Below are 13,555 nucleotides of genomic sequence, written 5' to 3' on the forward strand. Positions count from 1 at the left end.
CAAGATCATGAGCACCATCCACTCCGGCTCACCCACCGACCCCTGCCCTCACCACATCTTCAACAAAGCTAGCTGCATCATCGCCCCCCAACTTCGGAACTTCATCAACAGATCCTTCGAGGCTGACACCTTCCCCGAAAGTTGGATGCACACCAATCTGCGCCCTACTCAAGAAACCCACAGCGGACCCAAAGGACCTCAAGAACTACTGGCCCATTTCCCTCCTCCCGTTCCGGGCAGAAGTCATTGAAAAGATTGTCAACAAGCAACTAACCCACTTCCTCGAGGAGAATAAAATCCTGGATTAGCCCCAATCCGACTTCCGCAGCAACCACAGCACTGAAACAGCCTTATCGCTGCCGCAGACTACATCAGGACCATACTGGACAACGGCAAAATCGCGGCCCTCATCCTCCTGGACCTCTAAGCCACCTTCAACACCATTTGCCAACACACCCTACGCACACGCCTATGCGACGCCGGATTACACAACAAAACCCTTGACTGGATGACCTCCTTCCTCACCAACAGAACGAAGATGGTCCACCTCCCGCCCTTCCGCTCTGAAGCCACCAAGATTATCTGTGGCGTACCCCAAGGATCATCCCTCAGCCCCACCCTTTTCAACGTCTACGTGGCTCCACTTGCCAACATCGTCTGCCCGCACAACCTCAACATCGTCTCCTACGCTGATGACACTCAACTGATCCTCTCTCTCACCAATAACCCTGCCACCGCCAAAACCTACCTCCATGAAGGAATAAAGGCAGTCGCCACCTGGATGCAGACCAACCGCCTGAAACTTAACTCGGACAAGACAGAAGTCCTCATCCTTGGATCCACCTCCTCTGCCTGGGATGACTCTTGGTGGCCAGCCGCACTGGGAGCCGCACCCACACCCACTGACCACGCGCGCAACCTGGGAGTCATCCTGGACTCATCGCTCTCAATGACCCTGCAAACCAATGCCATCTCCTCCTCCTGCTTCAACACCCTTCACATGCTCCGCAAGATCTATAGATGGATCCCCACCGAAACTAGGAGGGCAGTCACCCAGGCCCTGGTTAGCATGAGGCTGGACTACGGAAACGCCCTCTACGCGGGAACCACAGCCAAACTCCAGAAGAGACACCAAAGCATTCAGAACGCCTCCGCAGGACTCATCCTCGGAATACCCCACCACAGCCACATCACTGCCCACCTGAGAGACCTGCACTGGCTCCCCATCAACAAGAGGATCACCTTCAAGCTTCTCACCCACGCTCGCAAAGCACTTCACAGCACGGGACCAGCATACTTCAACAAACATCTCATCTTCTACACACCGAATCGCCAGCTGCGCTCCGCCGGCCTCGCACTTGCCGCCATCCCACGCATTCACATCATGTCTTCCACCGGTGGCAGATCCTTCTCCTACCTCAAGGCCAAGACGTGGAATACCCTCCCCACGCAGCTGCGTCAGACCCAAGACCTTCTGCAATTCAGGAGACTCCTCAAGACCTGGCTGTTCGAGCAGTAGTTGCTCCCCCACCCCTCGGCCCTTTGAGACCATTATGGGTGTTTAGCACGTTCTACAAATATTTGATTGATTGATTGAAATAGATTCTGCCTCCAAAAGAGTGTTCCAAAAGTTCTAACACATCTTTCAAAAACATAATATTTTATAGGGATTTAGGCAAAGAGGCCACACACATATTCTGTGGTGTGAGATGACAAAATAGGGATGAACGAGCAATGTATCATTCTAGTAAACCAATCATTATTCTATGACACATGATACAGCCAGTACATTTTGGAACACCTAATATTTGCATATTGTTGAATGAGGTGTGCATGGAAAATGAAGGAAATGACGTAATGTTTGTATGAAGTGCAAATGCAATAGACTGTTCAACTAATGAATGGTCCCTAGAAAAGACTCATGCAAAGGAACTTGAAAGATACAAAGACAGAAACATCCTGAAAATGGCTTCTCAAGAAGAAACACAAATTAATATAGGTATGTCTAGCTAAATTAACAAGACCATGAAGGAACCTTCTATTTTGCGTATTTTCTGACGAATAAAATTGCACATTTCTTTCTGTAAACATGAATAGACATTAATTCAAGCTGTTTAATGCCTAGTAATGCTAACTAAACAACATCTACATTAGGGATTATTTTCTAGTTAGTAAAAAAAACTCCTTTCAAGCAAATAACGTCCAAATGCTTCAAAATATTAATGCCACGCCCATTATGGTTAGATGTAAATCTAGTTAATACAGTTAGTAGTATTTTCAGTAAACCACCACCATTCACACTTATCCATTCACCCACTGTTTTCAAAACCTTTGTCAGTTTCACGGAACAATTCAACAACTGTCTACCACATATCTTTTTCTCCCAAAGAATGAACTTCGCACAAATGGTTTATTAGCAATCTACCTTCAATGTTCATGTAGTTATCTGACACAAATATACAGCACTGCAGAACCTTAGTTATACAACATACACGCCACCTTTTTATCAAAAGCATATCTAAAGCAAGGCTATTCTCAAGCACTATTGCATGAATGGCAACCATTTCTTCATTAATGTTAGTTAACAGCCAAATATTCTACCAAAGTGAACTACTTTCTAATCTTAACTTCATTCAAAGCCAGACCAATAGGAGGCTCAATACATCACATAAATTCAAAATAGACCACCCATTTCACGGTTCACTCTTTTATAATTGATTTCACTTATTCAACCTATTCATATGGTACATCATTAGGCAATTCCAAAACTGAGTACCAAGATCCTACCCACATTCTTGCAATGCTAAAAGAAGCTGTTTTACTTTAAATGTGATAAATATGTGTATGTGCAGTGTTGACCTATAAACTGTTTAATTATAACTAGACACACTTAGTTATTCCAATCATAGCTGAAGTATACCATCTATAACGCATTGTTTGCAAATCTTCCCAAAGCTCCTTTGAAATCATCGCAAATTCTTTCTACCTCATATATCTTCAAAAAAAGCTTTGTAAATGTTCATGGGTAATGCGGATTACATTGAGCAAGCACACATACACCGGCACTTCTTTTTCAGAAATATGTAGGATACAATAAGAGTGAATCTTTCATTAAGTAACCAAACAATATGGAGCTAAAGCTGAAGGCAACAGATAACGGCAAATGATGAAGAAAAGCCACATGACTTCTAACTTGCATTTAAAGAGAACTTAAATTTTCAAAAGAAAAAAATATATTTATGAAAATTGGTCTACCATATCTGCATATTTAAAAAAATCAGTGTCACTTTAATTTTGGTTGTCAAGCTGGCAAGTTCTTCTTATGTTTTATGGTGGTCAGCAATAGTGTTTAATAAAAAAAAAAAATTAGTGCTGGTGGCCTTGTCTGGAGGCGACTGAAGCTTGCATCACCCTTTGGCCCTACCAGCGCTGCCAATGACAATATCTACTTAATACTAACCATCACAGTCTACCAATGTGACAATTCAAACTATAGCAGGCCCCAAAAGCTACAAGAATGGCATAGACAGCACCTATTAGTAATTTTAATGTATATTAAATTAATAAACAGTGCATCTCTAAATTAAAGAAACACTTCCACCATGTGGCAGACTGTCAGAGTGCTGGTGTTGACAATTAAGTGCTGGTCATGAGCACCGGAAACCAACCCCGGCTCAAATTAAATACTGGGCAGCAATGTCCTGGGGTTGGGGAGAATTCTGAGGAAGCAGCTATAACAGCGGCATTAGGATATTGTACACAAAGAAAAGACCAGCAGCTCAAAACCAACACAAATACTTGTACTGCAAGCCAATACCTCACAGTAATGCTGCTATATTACATGCACTCCGAGAACTGGGTCTGATGCCTTGGATTGCCACCCGGCAACTATTCTACAATCAAGGTTTGAATGTCAAGCTTGGTAAAAAATATATATTTATCTCCATTTTGAAACAAATATTTAAAACATCAAATACAAGTAGCAGTACTGTAAACTAATTTCACAGCAGTTTAAATAATTTTTTCAACAAACCAAGGGAGTTTTGCAGGTTTATAAGAATGTAGATGGTCTGAATCCTCAAGTCTGTATATATGTATATGGTTTTTGTATAGCGCAACCTAGTCAACACATTCCCTAGTCAATAAACATGGTTACATTGCTGGTAGTTTCCACTGAAAAGGATACCAGCTGTCTTTCTGCAAAACTGCTTAATGCCTCTTGGAGCCTGCACTTTCTTCGGTTTGAGATTGAAGTGTATCTGCTGTGCGTTGTTTTCAACAGATGTGTTTCTGAAGTCCTGGAACCATTTTTACAGTAGGGATGCTGACATCAATGTTACATCAGTGACGTCACAGGAGTAGTGAAAAACCCAAGCGTTACACAGAACATGTGTAGCACATGAGCCAGGCCCATGTAGTGGGGTGAGGTAGGGGATGGCATGTGCCCAGTGGTGAATTTTAAAGTGCCCCGTTGAATACCTGTTGTACCTTTTGAATGTAACCTTTATGATGCTGCAGCCCAGATGGTTCTCTGAAACATATGTAACTTCTCTGCATGCCTTGGATGTGACCCGTATGTTTGCTTAACTTGAATTTGATTTTTCCAAATAAAAAGATTTTTTAAAAAAGAAGAAAAAAAAAGAAAGTGCAAGAAACTCAGGTCTGTCGACAACCTGTCCCTGGCTTTGGGAGCTGAAATACCCTTTCCTCTTTGGTCCTGGAGTGTGCTGTGATGTGCAGGGAGCTTTCATCAGAGTGGAGTTGTTGCTCACCCACTCACCGCATTTTCTTGGTTCATGCTGGGGTTTGATTGTTTTATGTTCTTCTGTGCTCATATCTTTAAACAAACGCTCCAAGGGCTTTCCTGTATTTGGAAAAGGCAGTTTGCACTGGGTAGTTGGAATTAATTAGAAAGCAGATGGTTTAAGTCTGAGATGGATCATTTTTCAAAACTGACATCTTCAAGGATGTGGTCCCTCAGTAAGTAATGCAGAGTATCTTCATTCATAATTCCTTTCAATTGGTAAACACTCAGAACAAATAAACATGACTGATTGAGTAGCACGTAAAGAGCAAACACTGCTTACACGTGTGGCATAGCGAACAGGTTGATCTCCCTGAATGGCATCACTTTTATTTAAATGGATCTGAGAAGCATTTCTCCTCTTTTTTTTAACTAATTATAGTACACATTTTTATAGATCTTTGCCCCTTCCATAAACAAAACATCCCCTCCCCTATTTCTTTATGATTCCTCATTTGAAGGCATTTGCAAAATGTGCTAATTTTGAGAGATCACCCTGTACAAGTGGCTGAAAGCCGTGCCTGGGAGGATTTGGTCTAAGAGCAAGCAGGCCCTGTGTCCACCCTTCTTCGGCCATGCATGGCGTGTGGTTAGTCAAAAAGCCTGTCCGTGGCCAAGCCCTGTTTCACACATGCTACAGGTGTCTGATCGCCTTCCAACACCGATGGCCTTCCGCCATGCATGGTGTGGAGTTGGCTGTACTGCCTGCTTGCCTCTAAGGAGCACACACTCCCCTCATTTTGATTGTTTTGCTTTTCCAACTTATGGGATTCTCACTAGAGTAAAGGTGCTGCATCGGCTCCCATCAGAGTCCCGTCGGATCTCAGTCACACAAAAACAATATATATATTTTTGCCTGAGTGGAGTCCCTCTGGGTCTCATTGACAAGTTCCATGGGTGAACATACCCCCACCATTACCCCTTGTGCATTTTTTTATTTATTACATTTTTTAAGGGTGGCCACAACATTTGTCTTCATTTTTCAGCCAAACATTCAGTACACTTGCTCCTGCGGCTCTGGGAAGAACTTCACACAAGGTGGCTGAAGGTAATGAGAAATAAACCCTCAGCCAGTCACGTTACTCCACTTTTTGAAGTTGTGGGCCTGCGAAACTCCCACAGGACTCATATGAGCATAACCGTTCTGACGTGTAGAACTTTTGAACCTCAATTTTAAAATATTTACTGAACAAATTTTTCCAAATGAAAGAAAATATGCTTTCTGGGAAGAGATTTAGCTTTCTGCCAAATTTGGTGCAATTCGCTCAGCCACTTTTGCTGTAGTACTGTCAACAATTCCCTGGGGAAATCACATTGGGAAATTCAATTTTGGGATATCCTTTTTTCTCAGCCCCGCTTGATTGATTACCCTACAACTTTCAAGGAAGGAGCTGAGGAGGATGACCTTCTTTGAAAACTTTCTTGAAGATTCACGAAACAGAGCCACAGTTATTAGCAGACAAAACATCAATGTCCTATGATAACTAGGTCCTACCGGTAATTCACACTGGTGAGTGAAGTGATGTAATATGTGAGGCATTTAGCAGTCATGGGGAGGACGTAAGTTATAATTCCTTAAGAATTTTGGTTGTTTTGGTAATTAAAAATTGTATGTTTACACTGACATTTACACCTAATGATAATGTCCCTTCAATCTTGGTATTTTTATGAGTTCTACGTTTTCAAAAACATGTAAAGTCGCATATTATTTCAACTAGAGTAAGATGTCCTTCACCTTGTGTGTTGCGATTTTGGGTGCAGGGCCTAGAGCTTCTCATTGGAGGTCACAGCAGGGTTTTGTTGCTGTAGCGCAGAGTCAAGATCTTCAATTGCCAGATATCGCGGGCATTCACTAAAGACAAAAGTGTAGGGTTCCCTGGAGTTTCACGTTGGCGGTCATCGCAACCAGCACAATTTTGGTACAATGGGCCTCTTCACGGTTACTACGAAGCTCAAACTTTAGGATTTCTCCTTTTCATTGAGAAGACTGCTCTCTGATGCCAGAGAAGGGTTCAGGATCTGGGGTGGCTTCCCTTGGGGATCAGGAGCTCACTCTACCAGAGGCCATCAGGCAGGTCAAGGTGCAGGTCCATGCAGGTGAATTCCAGCAGGCCAGCGGTGCAGTTACCTAGAGACCTCTGGAGCTTGTTGTGCCCCTGTATCTCAGAACCGAAGATCACGTTAGTCCAGGGTGAAGGGAGCAGGTCCAGTCTTCCTTCTCAAAGAGAAGGGCACATTTAAAGCAACAGGGCAGTACTCTAGGCATGAATTTGGCAGCAGATCAGCCTTCTGGAATCAGAAAGGCAGCACTCTGGAAAAGTAGGCAGTACTTCCTGTGTAGTGCCCACAAGACCAAGAGTGTATTGAGGAGTAGCCAGGAAGTCCAATATTTATACCGAGGGCAGCTTTGAGGTTGGAGATTCCCTATATATTCCCTGGAAAGTGCTTCCCTTTTCCAGTCAAGGCTCCAAGAAGTGTTGGGTTACAAAAGACTGGTGGCAAGGTCCTTTGTGTGTGCCGGAGGCAAGAACTTTGAAGTACAAGGGGGCGGGGTACAGCACCATGCCCATCCATCCTGGTTGGATGCCTCATCTTGTTCAAACCTCGGTGCTATTGTTCACTGTCTGGGCCCAATACACATTCTTAGTTGGGGAGTCATTAACAAATCCAAGCAGCTGGAAATTCATAGAAGGACTTAGAAACTTTTGGCAAGGAAAATGCCAAGGTTTTAAAAGTGGCATTTTTCAAAAATGTAACCTAAAATCAGACTTTATTGTTCATGATAATAGCTAAATACAATTCATAGGAGTGTAAACACCATGGGTCTCATTCACAAAGGTAAACTTACACCATTGTGTAAATTTATGATTGTTTGATATTTACAAAGGGATTTGTGCATAGTATCTTTAAGAGTACAGAGTCACCGCACATAAAAGATACAACCTTCCTATCTTTTAATGTGTGAGGTCTCCACGCTTGTAAGGATACAACTCATAAATCTCTTTGTGAATACCTAACATTCATAAACTTAGACAAAAGCTAAGTTTACCATTGTAAATCAGACACTAAGGTGCTGAATGCTGTGTCTGGCGGAAATCCTCTGCCCGACACTGACTCGTGGTCAGCAGTTCCACCTGCCCGATTACAATGCAAAGGAGCACTGTTCGGTCGGAGTCCCATGGTTCCCTCTGGGAGCTCGTGTTCTGCCCGACAACCAGCCATAACACAGGCTACTAAGGGGAAATGGGTGTGTGTAAAACCATGCACCCTCATGGCTTCTACTATGATATCCTTTAAAATATCACTGTAACTTTTTCAGTAAAATTATAGATGAGAAACCTGTGCATGGCGAGGGTACAGTGGCAAAACTCCCACTGCAAATGGCCAGGGGTTGGCTTTACAGCTGGTAACACAATATTACTTATGTTATAAAATACACTAGAAATTCACTTTAAAAAACAAAGGTTACATTTCCATTGTAGTTAAGTGACAATGTCAATATTAAAAGTACAAAACCACCGATATCCACCAGTTAGGCTTTTCTCTGGTAACTATAACTCTAACCCGTGCCCTAAGTTAACGTAACTCTGTCCCTTGCCATGCACTGTTAATTACCCACATAATACATCACTCATGACGTCTATGACACCATTGATAATATCACTATAAGATTTGCAAATAAGGTATTGATCAGAAAACTCTGCATGGCGGGCTGCAAGAAGGGTGTTTTCTCATAGCGGTTATCAAAGGTGCTACGGTAGCTAATATTAGAGCACATTTTCTATATGTTTACACTATGTTCCTTATTATTGGGGAAATAAAAGCTGATATTCTTAGTAAAACATGTACCTCCAACACCAGAAGTGGTTTGTCACTTGATTTACTTGTGTCCATCTGCAGCTTTAACACAGTGTCCTAATAAACAACTCGAGTGCTAGGATTCTGTATCTATGACAAAACTGTGGTACACCTATAGCCATCTTAATGGAATCAAAGCTGTAAAACATGAAGCATTACTTTTAGAAATAAACAAAATAAGGGGGTTTGTTTTTGTTTGTAGAAATGATGGTTTGAGTGCTTGAAGGCTAAAATTAGAACAAGTTTTCTATGAGTTCTCAAATATCTTTCCCATTCATGTCAGTAAAACATTCTGACATGCAGACTGAAACATGCACTTTCAACACTAACAGCAAGAGGTCAGTTAACTCTGTGAAAAATGTTCTGGATTTATATTTTTGTGCATCATTAACAATGGGCAATATGCATTTACACACACAATTTCACATACAAACATGGTTTTCATATAATTGATTTTTAAATGGATTTCCTATGATATGTTAAAGTGTATATTACGATATGTTTTAGTTAGGCCTCATTTCTGAGCAAAACGTAATTTTAATTAGGATGCAAGCCATATGTGTCACTCAGTAAGTGCTTTCCCCTCATGCACATCCATTCCCTGCAAGTTCTGCAAAAGACAGTTAAGCTAGAATGCATTAGAATATTTTTCACTTCTGTTATTTTTCTATTCAAGGGGAACTTTTCTAACTCAGATGTAACTATAAACATATTATGATGTCTTCTGCTACTTCAATGAAATCTATTAATTCAAGCAGCGTGACATTGTAAATGTAACTTTTTTGTTCAGATATCTCCAGATGGAATTAGCATAGAGGATGCTCAATAATTATTCAAGAAAACGGGACAATGCTTAGGTGTTAAGGTAATGGCATTATTTTATGTACTCATCTGATTTTGGGAAAAAATTATGCATTTGCTCACCCCACAATGATTCTTTCAAATTTCTTATTTCGCATGCAAGTATTGTACAAACAAAAAACCTTAAATTTTGGGTTGAGCCAGAATACTTTCTTGTTCTACTCTGGATGATGGCCTTTTCTTTGTAGCTGTACATTGGGAATATTTTCTGATTTTTACTTACTCTATATAACTCTGGCTTTGAGATCTTTTATAGCATTGAATATGTGTTGCTTGTTTTCAAATGTTGTGATTAAAACTCTTTAACTTTTAATTTGTCTGCAACTAAGTTATTGAGTGAGCACAATGGTAGATTATCCGCAGGTAGGCAGACGTGGTCTGCCTGTTTTATTATATGCAGACGATGCAGTACTTTAATCTAGGACCACAAGGGGGTTACACGCATTGCCCGACTCCTTTTCCTCCTTTATGGCAAATTTGGACTTGACAATAAATGATTCTAAGTCATCTGTGATGTAGGTGGGACTTTGCCCGAAAAAGTCTTTTCAATTCATAGATGAATCTGCTCAAGTTCCTCAAACTGACATTTTGTCATACTTGGGAGTCCTAATGGATGATCAAATTAACTGGGGCCCATTAAAACAGAGGAAAAGTGAGACCTAGTGTGTGCAAATACAGCTGTTTTACATTTTGCTCCAAATTAGGCAGAAGACTGATTGCTGCACTTTTAAAGATATACCAGGCCAAGAGGGTCGCTAAAGCAGCTTACGGTAGTGAAATATGGGGTTATGTTTCCACAAATGAGTTACACATTCCCGAAGAGTTTACTGGGTGTGCCTCGAGAAATGTCGAAGATCGTGGCTCATGAAGAACTGGGGTGCGCTATCGTTGTGATTTACTGGCCTTCACGCCCTTTAACATTTTGGCTAAAGATTTGGCTGAATGAGGGTACAACTTTGAGTCGTTTAATCCTGAAGGAATGTATGTCCCTTGATTATGCCCATTACATTCCCTGGCTCAGACACATCAAAAGTAATCTTGAAAGTTTGGATAGAGTAAAACTTTTTACAAACCGAGAATCGGTGATTAAGAGCGATCTGGGTTGGGTCAGGGAGTCCTTTTGCACCCTAAGGAAAATGGAGAGGGAAGAGCTGGAACTGAGGAAACCCAGTGTCTGTACATTTTTGATTCTAAGAACAACACACATAATCGAGCCACACCTTCTGGGAACCTTTAGCACTTATGAACATTTTCTATTGACTAGGTTCCGATTGGACTAATTTAACTTCCTATTGGGCCCACCAAGGGGGAGTAGTAGAGGCCAGATTTTAGAATCCTGTGGCTGCGACAGTGAGTCTCCACATATTCTGTAATTATTATATAGCTCCCCGGAAAACTTTTATTATTCCGGTCCTAATGAGGTTGAAATTTAAGCAGGTGCACCCAGCTTTTATTCATTTACAATTATCGTATAAATATTCTATTTTTTTTGTTCTTAATTTCTTAAAATCTGCAGTGAAGCTCAGAACTGGCCTTGATTAAATGTTTGTAGCTATAAGGGCATATGTTTACTATTTGAGCCACTCTGCCAATAGATATAGTCTAGAGGAGGCTTCTAGAATCATCCTTTCGACTGTCTTTGTATCTCTCATGATTGATGATATATGCATTATAACAGATTGTATGCATGGTATAAGAATTTTTAGGGTAGCATTGTCTTCAATGTGACGTCTGTAAACATATTTTATCCTTTTTATCATTTACGGCATTTTAGAATACGTTTATGGTTTGATATGTGAAAACCGAATAAAGTGCGTTTTTTATTGATTAATTGAGTGAGCACAAATAATTTTTACATTGAAAGTATTTAATCCAATTAGATTGTATTGATTCTGATGCTTTAGCAGCGGTCTTAATGCATGGACAAATTGCTTCTTGGATTTGAGTTTTAACACCCTTTCTGATCCAGATGAATGTGGGAGATCGAATTAAGGTACATTTTGGGTTGTTTTGGCCTAGGGTATAGTGGTTGGCTCTCTCTGCTCTCTCAACTCCCCAATGGTATACTACAGCTTTGCCAGAGTTCAAATGAACATCCATATCGCTAACAATCTGCGTTTATGACAAAAGCGTATCACACAATAACCCATCTAGAACATGGCTGTAAAACCTAAAGCATTTCCATTAGGAATGACAGTCTGAGGGGGCTATTTTTGTCATGAAAATTATGGTTAGTTCTCCCACAAGCTAAAATGATGGCATATTGTCTATTTGTTCTCAAATATGTTCCTCATCTTTTTAAGTAAAACATTCTCACATGCATAGTAAAACACCAGCAGCAGTCTGCCAAATACTTCTCCAGTAGTAAAGAACTACAGTTTCCCACAGTGTTATCTGGTGGGTGTTGGCCATGGGCTGGAGGAAAGTGACTGCGTGGAGCACACTGCCCAGTTACAGTAAGAGCATTCTAAATACGAAGAACATACTTTCCTGCAAGGCTTGGATCAAGACATGCAGGACTTGAATCTCTGTTGAGGCCGGTGATACCTGCACAAGCCTTCCAATTGCAGTGGTGGTGTGCACCTATTATTCTGATTTTGTTTGAAAAAATGGAGACACTTTGTGCAATTCATTACCTGCATTACACTTTGGCCCAGATGTAGGTATCCAAATACCGGTCGGTAACGGCCAAAAATACCGATTATCGGCCGTTACCAACCGGTATTTGGATACTGAGATGTAGGGCATTTAAAAACACAGATTCTGTAAATTTACTGAATCGATAAATTTACCGATTCGGTAAAATTACCGATTCGGTAAAATTAACGATTCAGTAAAATTACCGATTTGGTAAAATTACCGAATCTGTGTTTTGAGATGTAGGTAGCACTGTAAACAGTGCTACAGGGCTTTAAGTATTCGTTATTTACCACCAACTATTAGTTGCTGGTAAATAACGAATTCCTATGTAACTGCAAATAATTGCATTTACACCTGTGCCATGTGGCACACATACATACTTAGGGCATGTATGTGTGCCACATGGCACACAAGCACTAATCAGGGGTGCAACAGGGTGTCAAAGTTACACCCTGCCACCCTTGAATTTTTCGGTATTTACCAAATCGGTAATTACCGATTCGGTAATTGGCATTCATTCCTATGGGCCCCCCGGCCCATAGGAATCAATTGCAAATACCGAATCGGTAAATACAGATTTGGTAATTACCGAATCTTACTGATTCGGTAAAATATACAGAATTATTACCTACATCTAATTTACTGATTCTAAAATACCGAATCGGTAAAATTCGGTATTTTAGAATCGGTAAAAAAGATTTACCTACATCTAGCCCTTAATTCCTAAACATGATAACCATAACACCCATGTTACCCCTGATGATTGTGCCCTTGCCCAATCAATAAATGCTGCTCCTGCAATCCAGCCATAGCTGTCAATGGAGTGGTTTATGAAGAAGGATGTGACAGGATCTTCATGGGTAACACAGTGACTTGTTACCACGACGAAACAAAGAGCCCTCACTTTTCCACTCTTTTTCCAAGTTGAGTTTCCAAAAAAGTATTTTTCCAAGTTGAGTTTCCACTTCACCCAAAGGTTGTCTCTGATCAAACAGGAGCACAATAAATTTGTGGTTGCACACTAGATTTGTGGTACTCAGGTTTTTGTGCAGCTAGCTAAAGATCCTGCTACCCTGGATAAAATGCACCTACTATCAGATTATTTAATAGATGTCCTTCTCACAATTCTATGCTATCCTTATCTGACTTTGTGGAATACATTTATCCATCCACAAGAAATGTTGAGGTACTAAAACACTCAATGAAGTGGCCAATTTGACTGCACTTGAGCTAATATCCGATTGCTTGATGCATCAACAAACTGTTATCTCGCAGAATGACTCTGTGTTATATTTAAGCTACACAGATTCTGATTATGAGTATAGCTTTTATTTATTGCCCTCGATACACAACAATACCTCAGTGTACTTTATTTATTGGGTGCAATACATA

This window comes from Lissotriton helveticus, chromosome 7, assembly GCF_964261635.1.
Source record: "Lissotriton helveticus chromosome 7, aLisHel1.1, whole genome shotgun sequence".
Classification (NCBI taxonomy): domain Eukaryota; kingdom Metazoa; phylum Chordata; class Amphibia; order Caudata; family Salamandridae; genus Lissotriton; species Lissotriton helveticus.